A 24,470-nucleotide genomic window follows, 5' to 3' on the forward strand; every position below is an offset into this window, starting at 1 on the left:
GTCTATGCCACAAACTCTGATTTTCTAATCACTATATCTTTGGAAACAAATGTTGTAGACCATAGATATTTCAAACTAATAATTCTGTTAGCTCAAATAATCTGAGTTTGAAATATCAAAGGTTTACAACATCGGGTTCTAAAGATATTGATATTGCCGCTAATATACGTAAGAATCTCTAATTGGGTTATGATATTTTAATATGTTGATAGATAGATAGATTCTACAGCTCATGCAAACTCTAAAAAAGTCACCAAGCGCAAGATTGGATCCTAGACGCTATCGGACAGTGGAACCACGGGTGATATTAACAATCGGACAGACAAGAATTGTATTAATATATCTGAAATTACACAAAATATCCTAGTTAACGAATTACTAAATCGTCAAAACGCGTAAAAACATATTCGCTATAGTTTCAATTACTCTGAGCATCCTCATTCCAAAAGGAATTGAGTCTTTGCCACACGATCAATTTTAATAATCCATATGTCTTTGCAACCTGATGATATAAACCTCTGATATTTCAAACTTACATTATTTGGTCTAACAGCATTCATAGTTTGAAATTTCAAAAGTCTACAACATTGGGTTGCAGCGTTATTGAAATTAGAAAATCAGAGTTTGTGGCAAAAACTCAATTCCTTTGGAAAGAATTCTGAGTGTTTTAGAATTGGCGAACTTTCCCTTGAAATGTGTATTTAGAAGAATCTTAAACACAAATAATGTTTAACGGTAAAAGAGAAGTAAGAAGACAGTAAGTGAAAATAATGGGTTGCTTGCCTCCGGTAAAGGAAGAGTTTGCGAATTTGAAGTTTAAACTGATGTTCTCTCTAAAAAAATAGTCGGCTTACCTTAAAATTGTTGATCTCGAAAAGATTTAACTGGTCGCATCCATCTTTATCTAAAAAACGAAACTTTTTATATGATTCAATCATTTGGAAATATATAAACCCTTCATTGTTAAAAAATAACGTTTTTGAACTCACACAAACTGCAAAAGTCCATTTTTGAATTTGTCTTTGTAAAATATGAATGTGCTTTTACTGCATAATAGTTATATATATGTAATAAATGTTAAACAATTCTCCATCAAAAAAAGTTCATAATATTTAGTATATAATATATATATTTTAAATATATATATATATTATATATTATATATATATAATATTTAGTATAGATATATTATGAGAAACGCCTTTTGGCTTCATATGAAAGTAAAGGAATTTTGTCTTTGTCACAAACTATGATTATCTAATCCCTCTTGTCTTAGTAACCCAATGTCGTAGACCTTAAATATTTCAAACTATGAACTCTTTCAGATTAAATATTCTAAGTTTGAAAGGTTTAAGCCACCAGATTACAAAGATATAGAGATTAAAAGGCACATTTCCCTTACTAATCGATTTGAATAATTTAATGAAGCCGTTGTTTATTCATGTGTTTAAACTCATAAACACCCCCTTTATTCATGTAAAATGTAATAAGATATAAATTCTATTAAATTCCTTCATTATTCTAATATTCCATGCATTGCATATTTTATCCCTAATTATATTATTTGTTTTATTTAAAGATATTATTTTCAAATTTAAACGTCGTCATAAGCTATTTACATTTAAATACAGCTTAATCTAATTAGAATATTTTGAATTTAATTCAATTCAAAAATTTTATCAAAGAGAAAAGTAACTATTTTTAAGTTTTGTGAAAAGAATTTAAAACTTTACGAAAAATATCAAAATTGATGAATTAAAATAAAGTTTTAATTAAAATCATCAAAACAGTTTTTTCTTCTTTAAAGTTTTACAAAGAAATTGAGTCTTTGCCACAAACTCTGATTTTCTAATCACTATTTCTTTGGAACCAAATGTTGCATACCTTAGATATTTTAAACTATAAATTCTATTAGATCAAATAATCTGAGTTTGAAATATCAAAGGTTTACAATATCGAATTCTTAAGATATTGTGGTTTAAATATTTGATTTTGTTCCAAAGACTCAATTTCTTTGTTAAAGGAGGGATTTAAATTTTTGTCTAAATTCTTTTATTTTTTTGTAATCTCTCCTCCTTGTTTGGGGTTTTTTAAAATTTTTCTAGTTTAGTATTTGTTTTCCAACTAATTTATTCCAGGATAATTATTTATACTTGAGACATATTAGCGGAGACATGTTTTTCTTTATCCTCGCATAATTAGTTCTCTTGTTATTCTTACACTAACACTGTCAGCAAATAATTCTATATTTATGATCGATATAAATCTAAATGACATATTAGATTTGAAAGACACCCTAATGCTAAAAATAGTTGCTTAAATTTATAAGACTGGACCGACTTTAAGGTGCCAAAACGCCTTTTATGTTTACCTAACTAACTTTTTTTAGCCCTTTACATGACTTTTTTAAAAACTGTTAAGCACATACTTTGTAGTTTAAAAAAATAATGGGCAAAGGAATTGAGTCTTTGTCACAAACTATGATTTTATATTCCCAATATCTTAGCCACCCATATAACAAGTACTGTGCTACCCAGTGTAGAGTAGACCCAGCACGTGCTATGATGCAATAAATGTAGCCTGGCAAGATCACATTGATATCGACTTTTATAATAGTCGTGTTCTCATTTAACTTTATTCTGGTACAAAGAGACCCAAAGCTTGCAACCTTTTACGTTAAGATCAATCAAGAGTTTACCAATTACTTTCTAAAAACTAAAGCGCTTTATATTTCTAAAATGTATACATTTAGCTAGAACTACAAAAAGCGTAGACGAGTTAGTGCAGTAAAATCGAAAACCAAGGTGTTGCGAAAATATCGATCAAATCTTGAAATTGCTGCAACTTTTCATGGCAGACTGCAGCAAAGAAAAAACAGTATGACCGACATTTTGAAAACGTTTTTATGGTATGACCAAACAATAATTTATGTAAGCTGTATTGAGAATATTTATGTTATGCGTTAACCCCTGGGGATTCTATAGGTTTAATAATATTCCCCAATCTAGTAATATGCTTTTATACTTGAATGGAGAAGATTAAGCTCACCCAGGAAAACTAGCATTGAACCTTGAGCACATTGATCCAGACTGCTTTAAAAAGTTGCTTTAATTTTGCAACAACGCGCGGGTTGACTTTAAATTGTCGAACATCTTGGTATTTTATCTTACATATTTTTACTTTTTTTTATAGCTTTCATAACCATAAACCACACATTTTTAGATTCAGATTTTAACAAGTTTTGCAAAATTCTCATCAATTTTTGCAAAAGAGCGTGTAACCTTCGGATCTCTTTGTGAAACAAAAATGCAAAAAGTTAATTTTTTTTATTGACATTTTCCCTTTGAAATGCTGTACCACGATTCTAAAATTTAATATCACGCAACCATGATCAAACAGTAAAAATTCTTAGAATACATCCTTCCTTCCCCTCTTTCATTTGAACTTAACAAGAGAGATGAAGAAAAAAAAACATCAAATTCGAACACGCGTTAAAAGGAAATTCCATAAAAAAACAATTATTTAGTAAAAAGAAAAGCTATGTGTGACTACTTAGAACTTAGAAGTATACAGTATTGATTTCGTTTCTCAAAAACAACATGATAAAAATCTTCCAGATGTCACATTTGAGGACACCCCTTATCCTATAATGGTCTGTGAGAGCTGAGTAAAGTGGTTCCTAGTATATAATCCAATAAAACGAGTTCTCCAGAAAACTGCGAGAGCTTGAAACACATAATTCGAAAAATAAGTTCCATAGTACAAACTAGAAACAGTTAAATTTCGTTGTCTATGCTGTGCAAATCCGCGAGTCGCTTTGAAAAGAAACCATATATAGAAGTTGTCAATTTTCAAATCTTCATTATTTTTGGTCAGTTAATCGCATCAAGGGTTTTGAATAGACCTTGAAAACGAAGGGACACTAGTAAAATTACGTAGACAGTACCTTTAGTAGATTTAATAGGTTAAACTAGCAATTTTGAGATAATTGCATAAAGGTTCCGTCCCACATTTTTGAGTGAAATCTTGTTGTATTGTTTTAAAGTCATAAACTCAAAACAATCGAAATTAAATATGCATACGCTTACGCAACATTTTTGCACATTACTTTTTTTAAACTAGAAGCTAAAAAGCTAGAAAGCTAAAAAGAAGCTAGCTAGCTTATTAAGTTAGCATAAAGGTAAACCCAAAAGCCAAGGTGTTTCTTCACTTCAAAATTGACCCGGTCTTGAAAATTATGCACAATTATCTTACCCGCCTGGATCTCTGTAGTTTTCTAGTATCTATACTAATATTGTATTTTGGACTGTGCTGATTAAGGGGGAGATTTGCACAAATAAATAAATAAATAAATAAATTAAGCATGGGCTTATAGCTGTAAAGGGAGGGGAAGGGGTTGTGGGTTGGTTTAAATGAGATGTTTTCAAACACAGAATTTTTCCAAACCAAACGACTGCTCCAGAACAAAAAAATAGTGTTCATTGGAAAATAAACTTTTAAGTAATTACATTTTCATAAAAATACCAATTTTTAAATCTTAATATGTTTGTAACCTGATGTTGTAGACCATTGATATTTCAATCTATGAATTCGGCTGGGAAAAATAGTCAAAGAAAGGAACTGAGTTGTTGCCACAAACTACAATCGTCTAAGCCCTTTATCTTTAGAACCTGAAAGTGTAAACCTTTGTTTTCTAACGGAGTAAATAGTTTGCGATATCGAAGGTCTGTGACATTGGGTTGCAAAGATTTAGGAATTCGAAAATCAGAGTTTGTGACAAAGACTCAATTGCTTTCTAAGATTTACACAATCAGGTTGCAAAGATAAAGGGATAACAAATAGCGTTTGAGGCGATTTAATCATTTGTTTTGTAATGTTTATAGAAGTAGAAGAATTATTGAGTTAGCACATTATGATATTATCTTGTTTCAAGGTGTTAAAAGAGTCTTGCTTGGCAATTGACTTAAGTTAATGAGGTAATGCCTGAAGAAAGAGGATAAAGGGGGAGATGGGAAAGTATACAATGCACTAAAAGGATCCTGGCAGAGCTGGCAGGAAGATTACTAGAATGGGATGTATTGACATCTATTGGTATCCTGGTATCCGAAAACTCGGAGATAATCCTCACACCACAGATCCAAATCCTAGGCTCTTTTATCCAACTACAAACCTGGGTTCTTTTCCAAACTTGATTCTTGACCCTACAACTCCAAACTTTGGAACTTGGAACCAACAAAAAACTGGGTTCTAAGATACAATTAAAAACCTTTGAGCTTAGAACCACTTTCAAACCTGTGTTTTTTTTAACCAACTCTAAACCTGGGTTATAAGATAAAATATCTTGAAGTTTAGCACCAATTCAAACCTGGGTTCTTTCAAACAACACTAAACCTCGGTTCTTAGAACCAACTCCAAACCTGAATTCTTAGAACCAACTCAAAATCGGGTTCTTAGAACCAACACTAAACCTGGAATCTTTAAACCAACTCCAAACCTGGTTTCTTAGAACCAACTCCACCTGGGTTCTTAGAACCAACTCCAATTCTTGGAGCTTAGAATCAACTCCAAACTTCGGTTCTTAGAACCAACTCTAAACCTGGGTTCTTAGAAATAACTCCAAACCTGGGTTCTTTGAAACAGCTCCAAACCTGAATTTTTAGACTCAACTTCAACCTCGACATTTTTAAATTTTTTCTTCTTTAGATTAATCTGTATTCTTCATTTATTCTTTATCTTGTGTGGTGTTAGTATAAAGTTCGTGATTCCTATCTAGAAGTTAGTTTTGGAGTTAAGTTTTTACTTAATGTTGTTCTCGACTTTCCTACCTAATAAGTCGCCATAAAAACGCTAAGAGAAAAGCTGTTCGGAGGGGAAATAAGAAAATGTTTTATATTTTTCTTCTTTTCTACTTTTTTTCCAGGAAAATTATAATGAGAAATTTGTTTCAGATTGCAGCTACATTTTATTTTTGATAATAATTATAATTCTATTTTAAACAAGCTTAAACTAATTTTGAATACGATTTTATACATCATGAAATAAATTAAATAAATGAATAAAGAGTTCAAAGGACTTTAACGACGACCTCAGACTTTTAGATGAGATGAATTTTAGGGATATATATTTTTAAGAATTACCTGGAGGAAATGTTTCATGATGCTACAGGGAAAAAATAAAGAAATTGGACATCTAAAGTCAATTTTTTCATCTTTTTTTGATACGTTTCCCCCTAATAACTCATAAAAAATTCCCCTCCGCACAAACATTCCTCGGGAATAAAATCAATTTTGAATAGAGGTGGAATTATTTATATTATTTATATGCACCCCAGTATAATTTCTGACTTCGAAAAAGCAGAAAAAATGTAAAAATTTAAAAACCAGAAGTGTAATACAATTAGCGAAAAAATAAATTACGAACATTCGTCTAAAAAGTCTAATTCTTCTTGGTTTTCTTCTTTTTAATAGGCAAATATACCTGAAAAATACTTTTCTATAGTTCTCATCTATTCGTATACTTTGCTTGTTCTGACCACAGATGGTCAAAATTAAAAAAAATTACTTAGAAATCGAATAATCAAAATCCAAGAAAAAAAGCGAAATCTTCAAAAAAAATTAAATTTAAGAAGAGAAAATCCCGCCAAAATAAAAGTTAAAATTTTAAAATTAAAGTTTTACTTTAGTGTTAAACACTTCTATGGAACGTGCACAGAGCTTGTATTTGCTGATGGATAGTTTAAATGCAAAGATTGAATTCCTGTTAGAGCAAAGCAAGAATAAAATAGAAAGATATAAAACCTTTCAACATTTTTAACAAAATTTTAAATGAGGTAGTAATTTGTTTTTACCATTTATACCTTTATTATATACATATATACACATATATACATTTATATATATTCATATATTAACTATAGCTGGCTAAACGGATGAACCAAACTGGCTGAAAAAAAAATTCAATTCGAAATATTTTTCACGCCTTGATGGCTGTTTAGTTTTTAGGAGGAATATATGTCTAAAAAGGGTGAAAAGGTAGCTAGGATGGATAATGTTAGGTGGATAAAATTTCTAAGATGTAAGGTGGATATAATATCTAGGATGTAAGGTGGATATAACATCTAGGTTGTAAGGTGGATATAATATCTAGTATGTAAGGTGAATGTAATATCTAGGATGTAAGGTGGATATAATATCTAGGATGTAAGGTGGATATAATATCTAGGATGTGAGGTGGATATAATATCTAGGATGTGAGGTGGATATAATATCTATGTAAGGTGGATATAATATCTAGAATGTAAGGTGGATATAATATCTAGGATGTAAGGTGGATATAATGTCTAGGATGTAAGGGGGATAAAATTTCTAAGATGTAAGGTGGATATAATATCGAGGATGTAAGGTGGATATAATATCTAGGATGTAGGGTGGATATAATATCTAATATCTAGGATGTAAGGTGGATATAATATCTAGGATGTAAGGTGAATATAATATCTAGGATGTGAGGTGGATATAATATCTAGGATGTAAGGTGGATATAATATCTAGGATGTATTATAATTTAATATTTTAATCTATAAAATCAAGAATTTTAATTTGTTATTATTTCTAATTCATTTAAGCGTAAGTATTTTTTCTTGTATGGTATAATTAAAGGAAAATATCGAAAAAATGCGTAAAATTCACCGTAAACCAGTTCACGGAGAGTATTAAGTGTTGTTTTGAGCGTTAAGATTGGCAAAGTTTTATGTCTAAATTCGCAGAAAAAGGTTACTTTGTACATTTTTAAATTTGTTAAACAAATTATTGGTTAGTTTGGTCTACAAATAATGTAAAAATAATATAAAAAGAAAGAAAACATGTGTTTACCAAAGGTGTATCTACTTTTAAATTTAGAACTATTTATGTTTTATAAATGATAATGGTTTGTTTGCCTATTATTGTGTAAGAACAATTAACTAAATGATGTTTTGGCTTTGACAGAAAACAATGGAAGGGGGAAAGTAAAGTTTTGACAAAGTTTTGAATATTTATTATTATTATTACTTCTACTACCACAAGCATAATATTATTCACGTATTTAAATAGCAGAACTGACACGGGTATACTGTCTGGTCCACGTGGATTTAATGGTTCCGTTAATATTCCAGAAAGCTATGACTTTCGATCACATTTTCTCATATTAAACATAATTTTTCAGCCTTTTTTCAAAAGTACTTTTTTTCCGGCATGTACGTTTTGAATAAAAAGTATTAAACAAACAAATCTGTAACTTTAAAGATTGTTAAAATATAAACCAAAACGCGTATGATTTCAAATAGAAGAAACCGAATTCCTCTAACTCTGGTTAGTACGGAGTGGGTCGCATTACTAACCTAGGCAAATGAGTTTAAAGGAACTAAGGAACTATAAATGTTATTTTAAATAACTCTTTATTGAAGGAGTGGTATGTCCTAATCCCAACAGTACCTTTAAATTGTACTTGTCTAATCAAGATTGAAAGGAATCTATGTGTTTTCCTCAGGAAGTTTATTATTTTCAAGTATGGTTTCAACATAAAATAACATACATAATAATAGATTTCTACTATACAGAAGTGTACATCAAGTATGACCAAGTGTACATCAAGTATGACGAAGTGTACATCAAGTATGACGAAGTGTACATCAAGTATGATGAAGTGTACATCAAGTATGACGAAGTGTACATCAAGTATGATGAAGTGTACATCAAGTATAATGAAGTGTACATCAAGTATTATGAAGTGTACTTCAAGTATGACCAAGTGTACATCAAGTATGACGAAGTGTACATCAAGTATGATGAATTGTACTTCAAGTATGACGAAGTGTACTTCAAGTATGATGAAGTGTACTTCAAGTATGATGAATTGTACTTCAAGTATGACGAAGTGTACATTAAGTATGAAGAAGTGTACATCAAGTATGACAAAGTGTACATCAAGTATGATGAAGTGTACTTCAAGTATGATGAAGTGTACATCAAGTATGATGAAGTGTACTTCAAGTATGATGAAGTGTACATCAATTATGACGAAGTGTACATCAAATATGACGAGTTGCACACCAAGTATGACCAAGTGTACATCAATTATGACGAAGTGTACATCAAGTATGACGAAGTGTACATTAAGTATGACGAAGTGTACATCAAGTATGATGAAGTGTACATCAAGTATGACAAAGTGTACATCAAGTATGACGAAGTATACATCAAGTATGACCAAGTGTACACCAAGTATGTGGAAGTGAAAATCAAGCATGACCAAGTGTACATCAAAAGTATGACCAAGTATACATCAGATTTAATTATATATACTTCAAGTTTGAACAGGTTTAAGCCAAGAGCTTTACCAAGTCTGACCAAGTCTACAAGTGGGACCAAGTGTTTATAAAGTATTAGGAAGTGTAAAATATATTTGAATTATCACCAACTCTATGATAAAGTAAACTTATAAAAACTTCTTCCTATATTTCTTTCTTTTATGTGAGAGCTTATATAATTCTCTCTGCTGGAGTTCTGTATATATTATATATTTAGCTAAGTAACTGTTGTTGATTCTGTAAATACAAAATATAAGGATAAATATGAATTAATAAGAAAAGGAAATGCAGAGAGAAAATAGTGTCTGTTTAGAACGGATTTAAAGAACATTTTTATTTGGATTTATTTGATGGGATAATCGTGACCTTACATTTGCTCCATTATTTCTACAGAAGAGATGCGCAATTCTTAAGGAGAAAATTAGGGATATCTTGAGCATTCTCGATCAGACGAAGTGGGTGAAGGTACCGCGTGGTGAATCGGCCATATTATGAGTATGTAAATGTAAAGTCACTTTGAATTAAGTCTATATTTTACACTCTACATTCTACACTCTACATTCTACACTCTACATTCTACACTCTACATTCTACACTCTACATTCTACATTCTACATTCTACACTCTACACTATACACTCTACTTTCTACACTCTGCATTCTTCACTCTTTATTCTATACTCTACATTCTACACTCTACATTCAACACTCTTTATTCTACACTCTACATTCTACACTACACATTCTTCACTCTACGTTCTTCTACACTCTACATTATACACTCTACATTCTACACTTTACACTTAACACTCTCCATTCTACACTTTACATTCTACACTCTACATTCTACACTCTACATTCTACACTCTATAACATTCTAATCAAAACCTTGTTGTCAAATGTGTTTAACAAGTCCAAATACAACAAAATATATTATTATTTAAAAATTTAATTGTTTTGGTCGTAAGAATCAAAATTTGAATTACGTTTAACAGGTAAAAAATCGGTACAAAATAACAATTAGCATTGTTGTAACCTAAACGAAAATGGGAAATTTTAAAAAGCTTCAAGGCCAGAAATACTTAACAGTCCCCTCTGTAATTTTTTAAACTTATTTTATTGCTTTCTTTAGATGTATTAAGTTGAAGTTAAGGAGAAGAATGAATTCATAAAAATTGAGAATTTTAATTTTGAAATTCGTTTACACGGATTCATTCTGTAGTTCTATCAGAATTAAAAAATAAAATGAAAATAATATAAAAATTATTTTTAACGATGGGAGGCATTTTCCCGCGTTGTTTTTTTTTAATTGAAAGCATTTGAAATGTCCTAACCGCAGTCTTTAATTCCCTTAAAAATAGTCCAGTGTCTTTGCTGTAGTGACAAAGTATTCATTTCGGAAGATAACACATAGTTATTTCAGAAAAGGCTGGAAAACATCGTGGAACTATTTATTTTTCAATGAATATTCTGTGGGAGACCAAAATCTTCATTATACTAAACCAAAATCAGAGGAAGTTGGATTGGCATGGAAATTCATTTCTTTTTAAATATATTTTTACCTAATTAAAAGAACTGTAATTAAAAATGATACTAATGATACTTGATCAGGTAAAGCTTTACAAGGAACCGATGTGAATCGGCAATGCTATTTTTGCATGGATGGTCATCTAAAAATACGCTTATTTTTGAACCTACATCTTAATCTTGACGACATCGCATCACATTTCATTTTTTATTTCATATCTGAGAGTAAAAAGGCAAACATGATTGGTAGAATTTAACATATTTTTTTCTGGTAAGGAAAATATAATTTAAAACATTCTAAACCAAAGAGAAGAGTAAAATTCTCAAAATTGAATCATAAAAGACATTAAAAGAGATGAAATATAATTACCCCTATATTTGATGAATCGTTTATTTAAAGTTTGAGGTTGACTTCACAAATACATTTATTTCTAATCGAAAGTCACGAAAAATAAGTTTTATATTTTTTGTTCATTACTGATGAAACATTGTGTTTGGTGGATTGTTAAAAATATGACAAAACCAAGATCTTGAATATTTTTGCAGTTTTGCTTAAAACGAGAAAATTTTATTCCACTGCATGCCTTTACTAACATTTCAATGGACAATGGCACACTACTTAAGTCGGTCGCTGCTTTGATCCCAACATCATAGTAAATGGTAACATTATATATGGTTAAATATTGGTTATACAGTCAACCCTACCTGCAACTTTTAAAAATGTTTACTTGCAGAAGTTTCAGCCTACGCTTGCAAGAAACCCTTATATAACTGTCTTCAAACACATTTTTAACTACACTATTCCCTGTTCATTGGAAGAACTGAATTCGTTTCACCGGCCGCACTGACGAATTGACGATATTTGTTGTCGGAGTCCGTTACCGAGGTTGAGTAAGGGCGTGGGGAAGAGCGGAGCGGGACTGATCTCAATCCTCTCTCAGCTCTAATATCCTCTCTTTCTATCTTACCTTCTCTCAATCGCTCTCTCTCTCTCACTCACTCTCTCTCTCTCTCACCAATCACTTAAACTAGAATTCAAAGTATTTTATATTAAATCTTGAAAAGAATCTATAACATTTTCTACAGGGTGGGCTTCACAAAACATTTCTACAGGGTGGGCTACACAAAGCATTTCTACAGGGTAGGCTTCACAAAACATTTTCTACAGGGTGGGCTACACAAAACATTTCTACAGGGTGGGCTACACAAAGCATTTCTACAGGGTAGGCTACACAAAACATTTTCTACAGGGTGGGCTACACAAAACATTTCTACATGGTGGGCTACACAAAAAATTTTTACATGGTGGGATACACAAAACATTTCTACATGATGGGCAACACCAAAATTTAACTTTTCTATTCTAAAGGTGAAAACTGAAAAAAAGCTACCTGAATGGAATTCTTAACTTCCAAATCCCTATATCTTTACAACCTGGTGGTGTAAACCTTTTATCTAACACAATTCATAGTTTGAGATGTCAAAATATTGAAATAAAAAATCATTTAACTGGATTCACATCTTATATGTTTTCAATTATAATTCCTCTTATTTAAGAGTTATTGAAAATTAGAAAACAATTTTAAATTTAATTGTAAATCAAATAAATTTTCTTTCTCTCTTACTTGTACGTAAAATCCAAACCAGAGGAGCTACGAGGTTACAAAGCGCACCATGAAAGTTGTATCGTGAAAATATTACCTTCACCTTTTGTATTTTGCGTTCATAAAATCCGTCTCTAGTTCGTCTAGTTAAACATATAGCAAATAATTAAAACAGAAATGATAGACGATTAAATAATTTCAAATAGTTTTTAATGATGAAAGCGAAATTTTTATATTTTCCCCTGTTTTACTCTAAAAGGAATCAAATTATAATCCTTTCAAAGTGAAGAGGGAAATTTGTAAAATAAAAATATATTTCAGATAAAATCAAAATTTCCGACTGAAAGGGAGTGTTCTCGAAAAATGAAAGGCGGTATAGTCTTACGACGAAAAATTATCGCTTTTGATCACTACTGAACTTACTTCTATCTGTTGCGTCTATAAGGAGAAAATTGTTAAAAACGACTGTATACTGAATTACTTAGCGTCCGTACAAATTCAGAAAGTTACAATATATAAGATTTGTATCGTTAAATAATTAATTCAATTTAAAACAAATCATAACCTAAATTTATCGAATATTTTTCGACGCATTCGTATATTTCATAATATTAGTTATTTGTTTTATATACAATGCACTAGGTGTCTCTGCCACGTGTAATCATTCGAAGCATCGAAAGCAGAGACATCTGGCGGCAAACTATTTCGGCGTTTTAAGTGCATTGTATACAAAACGAATGAAACATATTATGCAATATTGCAACTTTTATGAATTTGTATGGTCGCTACGTTCTTCAGTATAAGTCGTTTTTAACAATTTTCTCCTTGTAAACGCAACAGAAAGAAGTAAGATTAGTAGCGATCTAAAGCGATTATTTTTCGCCGTAAGCCTATACCCTTTAATTTTTCGCGAACACTCCCTTTAATAGGATTTTTTATAGAAGGGATTATTCAGAAATTTGACGAAACTAATCATGTACTAACTTCAATCTTTGCGCAATGGAGGAAATTTTCTTCAATCTTTATTTTCTCATTTTCTTTGAAACCTAATGGTATTTCAGTTTTTTAGACGTGACTATTTGATCAAGCAAAATTCATACCTCAAAATATCAAAATATAAAAGGTGTAGGACGCCAGGTTGCAAAGTAATAAGGATTATTCATAAGAGTTTGAGGAGATTTAAACTTTCAAAATACATGATTGATCACTAAAAGTATCTCAGAAATTGTTTTTAAAAAATTCATTTTTGTGCAAAATATGAAAAAACACTTTTAATTAAAAAAAAGAAGACTATGCGGAAATAAATCAAATGCATTTTTTCTATTCTAAAATTGAATGCTTTATTCTGATTTATCATGAGTTATATATCATGTTTTATAGAATATATTTAAGATATGGATATGTATTGAATAAACCAAAAACACAACTATATCCTCCATTTAAAAAGCTTATGGTCAATGTTCTATAAATTAATAAGTGTTTAGTTCTTACAGTTTCTGTGGCATAAATCAGCAAGTCGCTTCTAAAATTAACCATAGTCGAAAAAATAAATTTTCAGAGAGGAAAACATAGATATTTTACGAATCTTATGATAATACTATGCTTTTTAAGGTACCGTTGTGAATCGGACATGCTACTGAAACTTTAACATTATGACCTCTAGCTAATATTCTGTTGTCTCTGTGGACCGGAAACATTGTTTATATCTGTTAACTGTTGACTGTTGTGAGAAAAATGTATATTACTGAGTAATTTGCTCTGATTGAGTAGATTGAATATATTGAATCAAGATCTAATGAAGAGGAAGAAAACAGATCAAGCTTAATACATCAGTAGAATATTATTCAGGGCTCTAACCCAGCTTAGATCATATATATACTATATAGGCACTGTAGGACGAAATAATTATTTTTGTCAATTACCACTATGTCGACTGGCCCAAATATGCACGCTGAAAAGTCAGGGCCACTTTTCAAATTTAAAGCTAGCTAGAGGGTTTAACTCAGCTCAGGGGCTCTGAGGCCGGGTAGTATATAGAGAGTTTCACCCAGCTCAGGGGCACTGAGGTTGGGTAGTATCTAGAGGGTTTGTCTCAGCTCAGGGGCTCTGAGGCTGGGTAGTAGCTAGTGCGTTTAACTCAGCTCAGAGGCTCTGAGGTCGGGTAGTAGCTAGAGTGTTAAGTTTCACTCAGCTCAGGGGTTGTTTGGGTAGAATATAAGGGGTTTTACCCAGCTCAGGGATTCTGAGAGTAGTATCTACAAGGTTTCACTCAGCTCAGGGGCTCTGTTGTTAGTTTGTAAGGGGTTTTATCCAGCTCAGGGGTTCTTAGGGTAGTATATAGAGAGTTTGACCCAGCTCAGGGGCTCTTAGGGTAGTCTTTCAAGGGTTTAATCTATCTTAGGGCTCTTAATATGGTATTTTAGAGATTTAACCAAACTTAGGGGCTTCTGAAGAGTGTATTCAATGGGTTTAACACAGCACAAGAGCTCTACAGCACACTGTTCAATTGGTTTTAATCTATATGTTAGGCGCTTTCGGAATAGGATTCCAGAGGGTAACCCAACTTAGGAGCTCTTAGGACAACATTCAGGGGATTAACCCTAGTTGAGAGGGTCCATTCAGGGGATTAAACCTAGTTGAGAGGGTCCATTCAGGGAATTAACCCTAGTTGAGAGGGTCCTTTCAGGGGATTAACCCTAGTTGAGAGGGTCCATCATAGTTGAATTAGAAAATTATTCATTGTTCAGGATTTTCACTTTTCCAGGAGGATCAATAAAACAAACAGTATTCATGGGTTACCCCTAGCTTCGGGGGCCAATTAGAACAGTTTAGAGGTTACCCCTAGCTTCGGGGGCCAATTAGAACAGTTTAGAGGTTACCCCTAGCTTCGGGGACCAATTAGAACCGTACTTAGAGGTTACCCATATCTTCGGGGGCCAATTAGAACAGTTTAGAGGTTACCCCTAGCTTCGGGGGCCAATTAGAACAGTTTAGAGGTTACCCCTAGCTTCGGGGACCAATTAGAACCGTACTTAGAGGTTACCCATAGCTTCGGGGCCCAATTAAAACAGTTTAGAGGTTACCCCTAGCTTCGGGGGCCAATTAGAACAGTAATTAGAGGTTACCCCTAGTTTCGTGGCCCATTAGAACAGTAATTAGAGGTTACCCCTAGTTCAAGAAGAAAAAGGCTGCTAAAATCACTTTGTAGATGTGTTTGTGATAACTATTAATTCGAACGCATAGCACTATTAGTTAATAAGAGGAGACCTCAGAAACAGAGAATATTTCTGTAAAATATATTAAACACACTGCGCTGGTCACATCAATTAATTAATACTTTTATATGGGAAATCTGCAGCAGATATTTTAGAAATATCGAATTTGTTTGAATTTTTATGTAGTTATGTAAGTACAAGAAAAGCTGTAACAATGCTAATGTAAAGTGTGAATGGACACAAAAAACTTACATGACCCCATTTTCAAAAATTTTTAAAAGTCCAACATCGAAATTATAAAATTGATTGCCGTTAAGAAACTCTGAGCTAAATTTATTGCAAGAAAAATGGGAAAATTCCATGGAATCCTAGTTATTATATATTCCATGGAATCCTAGTTATTATATATTCCTAGGAATCATAGTTATTATATATTCCATGGAATCCTAGTTATTATATATTCCATGGAATCCTAGTTATTATATATTCCTAGGAATCATAGTTATTATATATTCCATGGAATCATAGTTATTATATATTCCATGGAATCCTAGTTATTCTATATTTCATGATATATTTAATAAATATAAACATACAATAAACATGAATGGAGATTATTTTCTTTCAAGATTATCTCAAGTATATACTTCAAGTATTGATATTTATACTTTATATAAGCTGACACATACTAATACAGGTTCAGAGGGAAACATTCTGAGAAGTCACTTTTCTTAAAACCCTTAAATGGAAATGGATATATTTGTAGTGAAAGTTTTAGATTTTTTTTAGATATTCAAACCATTTAAAATTTTAGCTTTTTTTGTTCAGATCAAAACACTACATAAAGTAAGAAAAGAAAAGAATCGTCAACATGAATTAAGACGGGTATTGAAATATTGCTGTGTCTCATCCTCATCGGACTTTGTAATAAAGTTAGAACTTGATGGAAAAGTATTGATTATATAGAATTTAAATCTGACAATCAGAATGTATTTATACTTTTTAAAACATTTAAAAAAAATATCTAATTGTTACAAATTAAAATGTGGTTTTCTAACTCTTTAAAAATTAATCTATAAAACTGAAAAGTAATCTTTATTTAAAATCTCAAATTGGCTGAAAATCAAATATGTTTACTATTCACTCTTGTATGCCGAGTCCATTAGCGCCTGATCCAATCGGGGTTCAGTCATGTGTTTGTTGTCTATTCTAAACCAATAGAAATATTATGGCGGTACCATCTATCTTTCTATCTATCTGATTATCCAATGCGAGATATATAAATGGAAATATTTACTTCTACTAAAACTATAGTGTATATGATATTTAGTTTTTAGTCAAATAGATTATTAAGTACAATAGGTGGCAACAGAGAAATGCACCAATTATACATGACGTCACAAGTGTCAAATGTAAGATGGAAAACAAATTTTCTCACATTAGTTGACATGTTTTACTAGATTAAATAAAAAAGTGTAAAAACAGAAAATAAAAAACAAATAAAATTGCACTTATTGTACTGTAAGATAAGCACTTTATTCTAAAAATATCACTATTATTAACAATTTTGTCGAACACAAAAACTAAGTTGGCACTTGTGACGTAAGACTTTAGCTGTACTGAGTTGCCATCTATTGTACTAGAACCTATTTAGTTTTTAGTTAGATAGGCTAGTAAAGATAATCCTAGTGTTAAGTGTGAGAATATAACTAAAGTAAAATTTATAGAATTTATTCATGTTGCGTGCCCCCAATAACCCCCTTGTTGTTGTTGTTGTAATAAAACCGGTTTAATGTTGATGTAAACATGGAATTAAAACCTCGGTCTTTTTGTTTGTCTTTCTAGTTTCAACAAACTAGAAAATTTTCTCAAACTTTTCATGGTGGTTTAATTAGAACATTTTATTTTTAAAACTTTTTAATCGAATTGTCTGCGAAATATGAAAAAAAAGAAATAGGAGAACTTTTCTTAAATTATGAATTCATCGGAGTTATTTCTTTCTTTCGTAATTTGAGCTAAATCATGCTCTACTTCAGACAGTTGATATTACCCTGGCTCCTTTCTGCTTGACCCAAAATTTAAAAAAATCCGTAAGAACGACTAATTCAAAGAAACATCCAATAAAAAAATATAATTTTCTCACAAAATCAATTTTTTGAAGTTTTAAAAACAATAAAAATGCTGAGCTATAAAATACATAAATGAAAATTTTCTATAAAAATCATGTCTTTGCCACAAACTCTGATTTAAAATTGTGAAGATAAAAAAACGAGGATGTCTTCCTTATTGTTGCTCAATAATAAAATAAAGAGCATCACTGTGAATATTTAAAAAAATATTTTTTCATTCTTCTGTTAAAATTATTTTTTAGTGAAAGAAAAATCTATTTTTAGGAAATTATTTAAGATACAAATAAACAAAATGATTTTTTTTAACAAATATAAAAAAATAAGTTAAGTTAAGATTTGAGTTTGTAGCAAAGACTCAATTCCTTTGCTGGCTAAATTTTGTAATTTTGTAAGAACAACGGAGCACTCATGGAGAATTGTAATTTGCATATATAGACTTACTTTTAGGACACACTTTTAAGGTGTATCTTTTTTATTCATAAGTAAACCGGAACGCAGAAATGTATCATTTACTCATAGAAAAATTAGAATCAAAGGAAATATAAATCGCCTAGGGATTTAATGCACCATATTGACAGTAGAACTAAATATTTCCGTTTAGCGCCGATTGAAGGATTCATAAATCTGATTTGATAATGAGATAGATAGAAAGATAGATGTTAACCGCCATACTATTTCTATTGGTTCAGAATAGACAACAAACACATGACTGAACCCTGATTGGATCAGGCGCTAATGAACTCGGCATACAGGAGTGAATGATAAACCCGAGGGTGTAGCCCAATTGTTTATTAATGAATCCCAAGGAGGTTTTAACCTCTAATTATAGATTTTCATACAGTAATTGATATTCCTATGTAATAAGCTGGTTTAACATACATAATTAAGTTTTTAGATCAGCAGAGTCTAAAACTAAAGAATGCGCGAATTTTAAGTTCGAGGTTAAAAGTTCTGTAAAATAATGAATAGCTACTTAAATATTAAACTTTCTCAATTTCAAAGTTGAATTTCCCGGGGAAAATCTGAACCAATCAGAGAAAAGGATTTAAAGAATTATTACGTAAGCATCCGTATTCGGTAATCAGCTGTTTTTAAATTTTAAATATTTACGTGACGGAAAACAAAACATATTTCCAGTTACAAAAGTATTTTGAGTTTACGTGCAAACATTAATTAATCTAAAACGTAAAATTTCATTAAATTAAGGTTTTTGCTTTTAAATATTTCGTAATTAGTTGAAAGTCGATTACCGCTGAATGATGATAGACAAATAGGGATTGCGGGATTTCAAGATTTTAACCCTGTGTTTAAATTTTTTAACTCGTCGATTTCGGCGAGTTAAATATTTAACCACAGGGTTAAATATTTAACCTCACGGTTAAAGTTCAGGTTTAAATTAAGGCATTTAACCATGAACTTAAAATTTAAGTCAAACTTTTCGTTCTTTAGTTTTAGACTCAGGATTTAATACAAATTATTGCATACTTTTTATAAAGGAATGAAGATTCACATAAAAGATGAGGACGCAATTTCTATCAGGAATCAAATGGAGGACGCACATTGAGTATGAATTATTAAGAACGTGCATTGAATGGTGTACTAAAATTATAACATTCCAATTTTGTATGATAGGGTAAAATATTGAAATACTTCTGAAAAATATCTCTCTCTCTCCCCCACCTCGCTGGTTTTGATTTTCCTTTCTATTTCTTCATTTATCTTGAATTCATTTTAGCTTTGTTGTGAAACATGGATTTAATCTAATTCTTTTAAAAAGAAAAATGTGAAAAGAATTTTCCGCTTAAACCTTAATCCATGGTAATCTATTTACTTCAAGGCATCTCCAAGGATTTCTAGGCTCTGTCAAATAAAAATGTTTTTAACAAGAAAAATCAGATTTTGGTTAGTGTTAAGAAAAATTCAATTTGTTTTTGTTAAAATATCTGATTTTTATATCAAAAGTAGGAAACTTTTCAACTTTTGTGTACCTTTTAACCCCTCTACAATTAGGCTTTGATTAACTTTGTTTTAAAGTTATAATTATAATTATAATTATAATTTCAATCATGAATATATACAAGGATTAAACCTAATTCAACCCTGTAAGCGGAAACAACAAATAAATCAGAAATTCATAATTCTTTAAGTACACATAAATATTGTCACAAATATATTTTTATAGATATGTGTTGGATCAGTTTATTACTCAGAAACACCTATTATATATATATTTCTAATATGATCAAATTAATAAGCCTTTGCCACAAACTCTGATTTTCTAATCCTTGTTAGTTTCCAACTCAAACTATGAATCCTGTTAGATCAAATAATCTGAGTTTAAAATATTTAAGGTTGCAAAGATATAGGACTTAAAAAAGGAAAAGTGTTTTTGCCATACACTGCAATCTGATGGTGTGATATTACAAACGTAGACATTTTGAAATATCAAAAGGTCTATTCACATCATATTGCAAAGATACAGGGATTTGAAAATCAGAGTTTACTTGGAAAAATTTAATTCCGTTTTATCTAAATTAAGATTATTTAAAATATCCGATATGTCTGTTACACGTACTTCAAGTACCAGGCCAACTTGTCACCATCTAGAGCAAACTGTACAGTACATTTATAAACTATACGTCCGGCAAACCGGGATAGTACGCCGAATGAATGATCCCATTCTAGTGAAAGGAATTTAATCTTTGCCACAAACTCTGATTTTCTAATCGCTATATTTTAAAAACCCAATGGCATAGACCTTAGCTATTTCAAACTATGGATTTGGTTAGATCAGATGATCTAAGTTTGAAATATCAAAGGTTTACGTTTTCAGGTTGCAAAGATATTGACATTAGAAAATTTGAGTTTTTGGCAAAGACTCAATTTCTTTATGTGGATATATCGTGTAATAATGACCAAAATTATTCAGTAGACCTCGAACATAATTCAATAATATACTATCGAAAGTTATTATGTATTTAGATACAGGGTTACCCACAAAGGATGATACCTTAATGACGACGAAAACAACTTTTAAATATATATTACATTTAAAAGGTTGTATATTTGGTATTTTGCACTACAAATCACTGAAAACCAAGATCTGCACGCTCTCATGCAAAAATATTGCCAATTACTCCTTTAAAGCCCGAAATAGAAACAAACTCGTTGCATTTTTGAAATGATTATGTCTAGGGCTACAAAAAAGTATTGGTGAGTTTGTGAGGTAAAACCAAAGGGGTTGAGGCGTTGCAACACTTTAAAGTCGAGGCTGTCTAAATATTTGATGATAAACTTTCAGAGTTGTTCAGAAAGTCTGCTCAATGATTAGGCACCAAAGGTTTCCAGCTACTAAACCCGAATGTGTATAAAAAATCAGCATACGTTCTGTAGAGTCGTCTCTGAAGTCGAATCCTTTGTGGGTAACCCTGTATAATCTTGTAATACTAAAAGTCCACTATACAGTAATGTGTTGTGCCCCCCCCCCCCCCCCAACACACACTAAGGGGATTAAAATGCCCTCTCTGTAACGAAGTTGAAGGAAAATCAAAATCCTTTGAACTGACAATTCTTTTCTCAATGGAGAAGGAAAATTCCTTTTCTCCGAGAGTTGATTTCTGCAAACAAAGTCCTTAAACTTGTATTTAATCTTTTTCAGTAGTTTTTAAACTTTTTATGAAAATAATTTTATGTGTAAAATTAAATGTATATTTTTGTGTAGCCCTAGAAATAAACATTATAAATCCACATATTTTTAGCTTTAGTTTAAAGGAGTAATTTACATTTTGCCCTCCCCCCCCCCTCCCTATCATCATCAATGTTTGAAATATTATTCTTAAGGAATCAGAAAAAGTAGCAATTTTGTGCTTTATATTTGGTTTTTATTCTTTTACAAAGATATATATTTTATTGTGCGACACCAGTTCTCGTTAGATCACTGAAGTTAAGCACACTTGTCCACAGCTAGTAACTGGATTGGTGCCCAGACTGGTGTTCACGGGTTCGATTCCCGTACTCCACACAAACCTGTGGTTTCAAAAACATCTGAGGCTGACATCTGGTTTAGCAGTTATGACCACCTGACGGATGTAGGAGGACAGAGGGGCGGCTGTCAACAACTAGGGTTTCCAACGTAATAGATTATTCTCTTACGCGTAATTACGTGCAGTTACGCGTAATAATTTTCATTTCGTGTAATTTCGCAGGATTACGCGTAATTGGGGAAATATCCATTTCGCGAAATTACGGCGTAATTTCGCGTAATTTCTACAACGTAATTTCGCGAAATTTCGTAATGATTATGAGTAATAANCAACCCTCTTCTCAGAATGAATGAAGCGTGGATGGATGAATGTGCTGCCAGATTACAACCCCTGGTAGATCAATATAAAAACCCAGACAACACCAAACTTTCGCAATAGAAAAAATTCCGAGATTTGATCGTAACAACCCGATCATGTCCTGGGGACAAAAAATCTCTTTTAAAAAAAATATTTTTACAAAACCAACCAAGCTGGGTGATATCAATTAAAACATTGCAGTCAATTTAATATTCGGCTTAATGATTAGATCAGCCTGACTCTACTTAGGAAATTTCTTTATTTGATTAAGATAAATCTTTCTTTTTTGTATCTAAAATTTGCTAAAAATAGATTTTTCTTTCTCTAAAAGATTATTTATAAAGTTGAACAAAAGAATGAAAAATCATTTATCATTTCTATAAAATGTATAAATTTTTTGAAAATCTCAGGTATTTTTTACATTCTTTAAGGGCTGTAAACATAACAAGGATGCCCTATCTATATGAGAAACAATGAGGAGATATTGTCGTTTTCTATCTAACAAAATATTTGAAATGAATAAATGAACCTGGACCAAACCTTAAGTATTTTTTTTACATTTTCTTCCCAACAATTAGTTTTTTGATGAGGATTGAAATTGGGTACATTTATGAATGCCACTTTATGTCCCTTAACAATACTTCTTTGCATACTTTTGATTTAATAAATTATTTTTTATAAGTTTATATAGCTTACCTATTTATATTTATTATAAGTTTACAACTACATATTTATATTTATTATTAGTTTATAGCTTACCTATTTATATTTATTATAAGTTATTTATTATAAGTTTATAGCTTACCTATTTATATTTATTATAAGTTTATAGCTACCTATTTATATTTATTGTAAGTTTATAGCTTACCTATTTATATTTATTATTAGTTTATAGCTTACCTATTCATATTTATTATAAGTTTATAGCTTACCTATCTATATATTATAAGTTTAAAGCTTTCCTATTTATATTTATCATAAGTTTATAGCTTACCTATTTACATTTATTGTTAGTTTACAACTTACCTATTTATATTTATTTTAAGTTTATAGCTTTCCTATTTATATTTATTTTAAGTTTATAGCTTACCTATTCATATTTATTGTTAGTTTACAACTTACCTATTTATATTTATTACAAGTTTATAGCTTACTTATTTATATTTATTATAAGTTTATAGCTTACCTAGTTATTTTTATTATAAGTTTATAGCTTACCTATTTATATTTATTATAAGTTTATAGCTAACCTATTTATATTTATTATAAGTTTATAGCATACCTATTTAATGTTCTCCAGGCCAGGCACGTGCACAATGGAACTTGTAAATTCTGCAATGTAGGTCAGATGTCTCTGCTGTCTACTCGTCCAGGGCGGAGAACTCCTTAACAAGGCAGATGTTAGAGGTTTGTGATCGGTATATAACAAAAAATCTCTACCTTCTAACATGAAGCGGAAATGTCTGATGGACAGATAGGCAGCCAAGAGCTCTCTGTCAAAGGCGGAGTATTTCTTCTCAGCTTCTGACAACTTCCTGGAGAAAAATGACAACGGAGCCCAGGCATCCTGAATCCTCTGTTGTAGCACGGCGCCAACGTGAGAATCTGAGGCATCGACAGCAATGGAGATTGGTGCAGATGGACGAGGATGAGTTAGTTCAGGAACCTTGATGAGAAGATCCTTGGCATGTTTATTATAAGTTTATAGCTAACCTATTTATATTTATTATAAGTTTATAGCATACCTATTTATATTTATTATTAGTTTATAGCTACCTATTTATATTTATTATTAGTTTATAGCTTACCTATTTATATTTATTATTAGTTTATAGCTTACCTATTTATATTTATTATAAGTTTATAGCATACCTATTTATATTTATTATTAGTTTATAGCTACCTATTTATATTTATTATTAGTTTATAGCTTACCTATTTATATTTATTATTAGTTTATAGCTACCTATTTATATTTATTATTAGTTTATAGCTTACCTATTTATATTTATTTTCTAAAAGTTGTATAATGATGATAATGATAAGTTTGAACTTGACAGTTCCCAATCTGGACTCTGGAATCCATTATAACTTTATTCCCCTCTCAAACAGGGTTGGAATAATAAATCATTCTTGTTTGTAAAAAATACAGTTTTTTAATAAAAAATGTTCAAGAACGTGTCCCAGATAAAAGGAAGTGAGCCTTTGCTACAATCTCAAGTTTTTAACCCCTATACCCTAGCAACCAGAAGGCGTGAGCCTTTGATATTTCAAACTTGGATCTAACAGATTACAACAGGTTGCAAAGAT

The 24,470-nt window shown here is 30.9% G+C and overlaps 1 protein-coding gene across 1 annotated transcript in view; it reads right to left on the reverse strand.

Moving 5' to 3' along the window:
* LOC111709265 (glutamate-gated chloride channel-like) overlaps positions 1 to 23,826 on the reverse strand; it is a 67,220-nt gene extending 43,394 nt beyond the window's left edge. Inside the window, exons 1-3 of the mRNA XM_023482889.1 lie at positions 23,601 to 23,826; positions 23,443 to 23,545; positions 855 to 904 (exon numbers count right to left, since the gene is read on the reverse strand). The gene's annotated coding sequence lies outside the window, so the exon portion shown is untranslated. The remainder of the gene's footprint in view (positions 1 to 854; positions 905 to 23,442; positions 23,546 to 23,600) is intronic.
* Positions 23,827 to 24,470: the final 644 nt, after the last annotated feature.

Source organism: Eurytemora carolleeae, unplaced genomic scaffold (genome assembly GCF_000591075.1).
Source record: "Eurytemora carolleeae unplaced genomic scaffold, Eaff_2.0 scaffold875, whole genome shotgun sequence".
Classification (NCBI taxonomy): Eukaryota; Metazoa; Arthropoda; class Copepoda; order Calanoida; family Temoridae; genus Eurytemora; species Eurytemora carolleeae.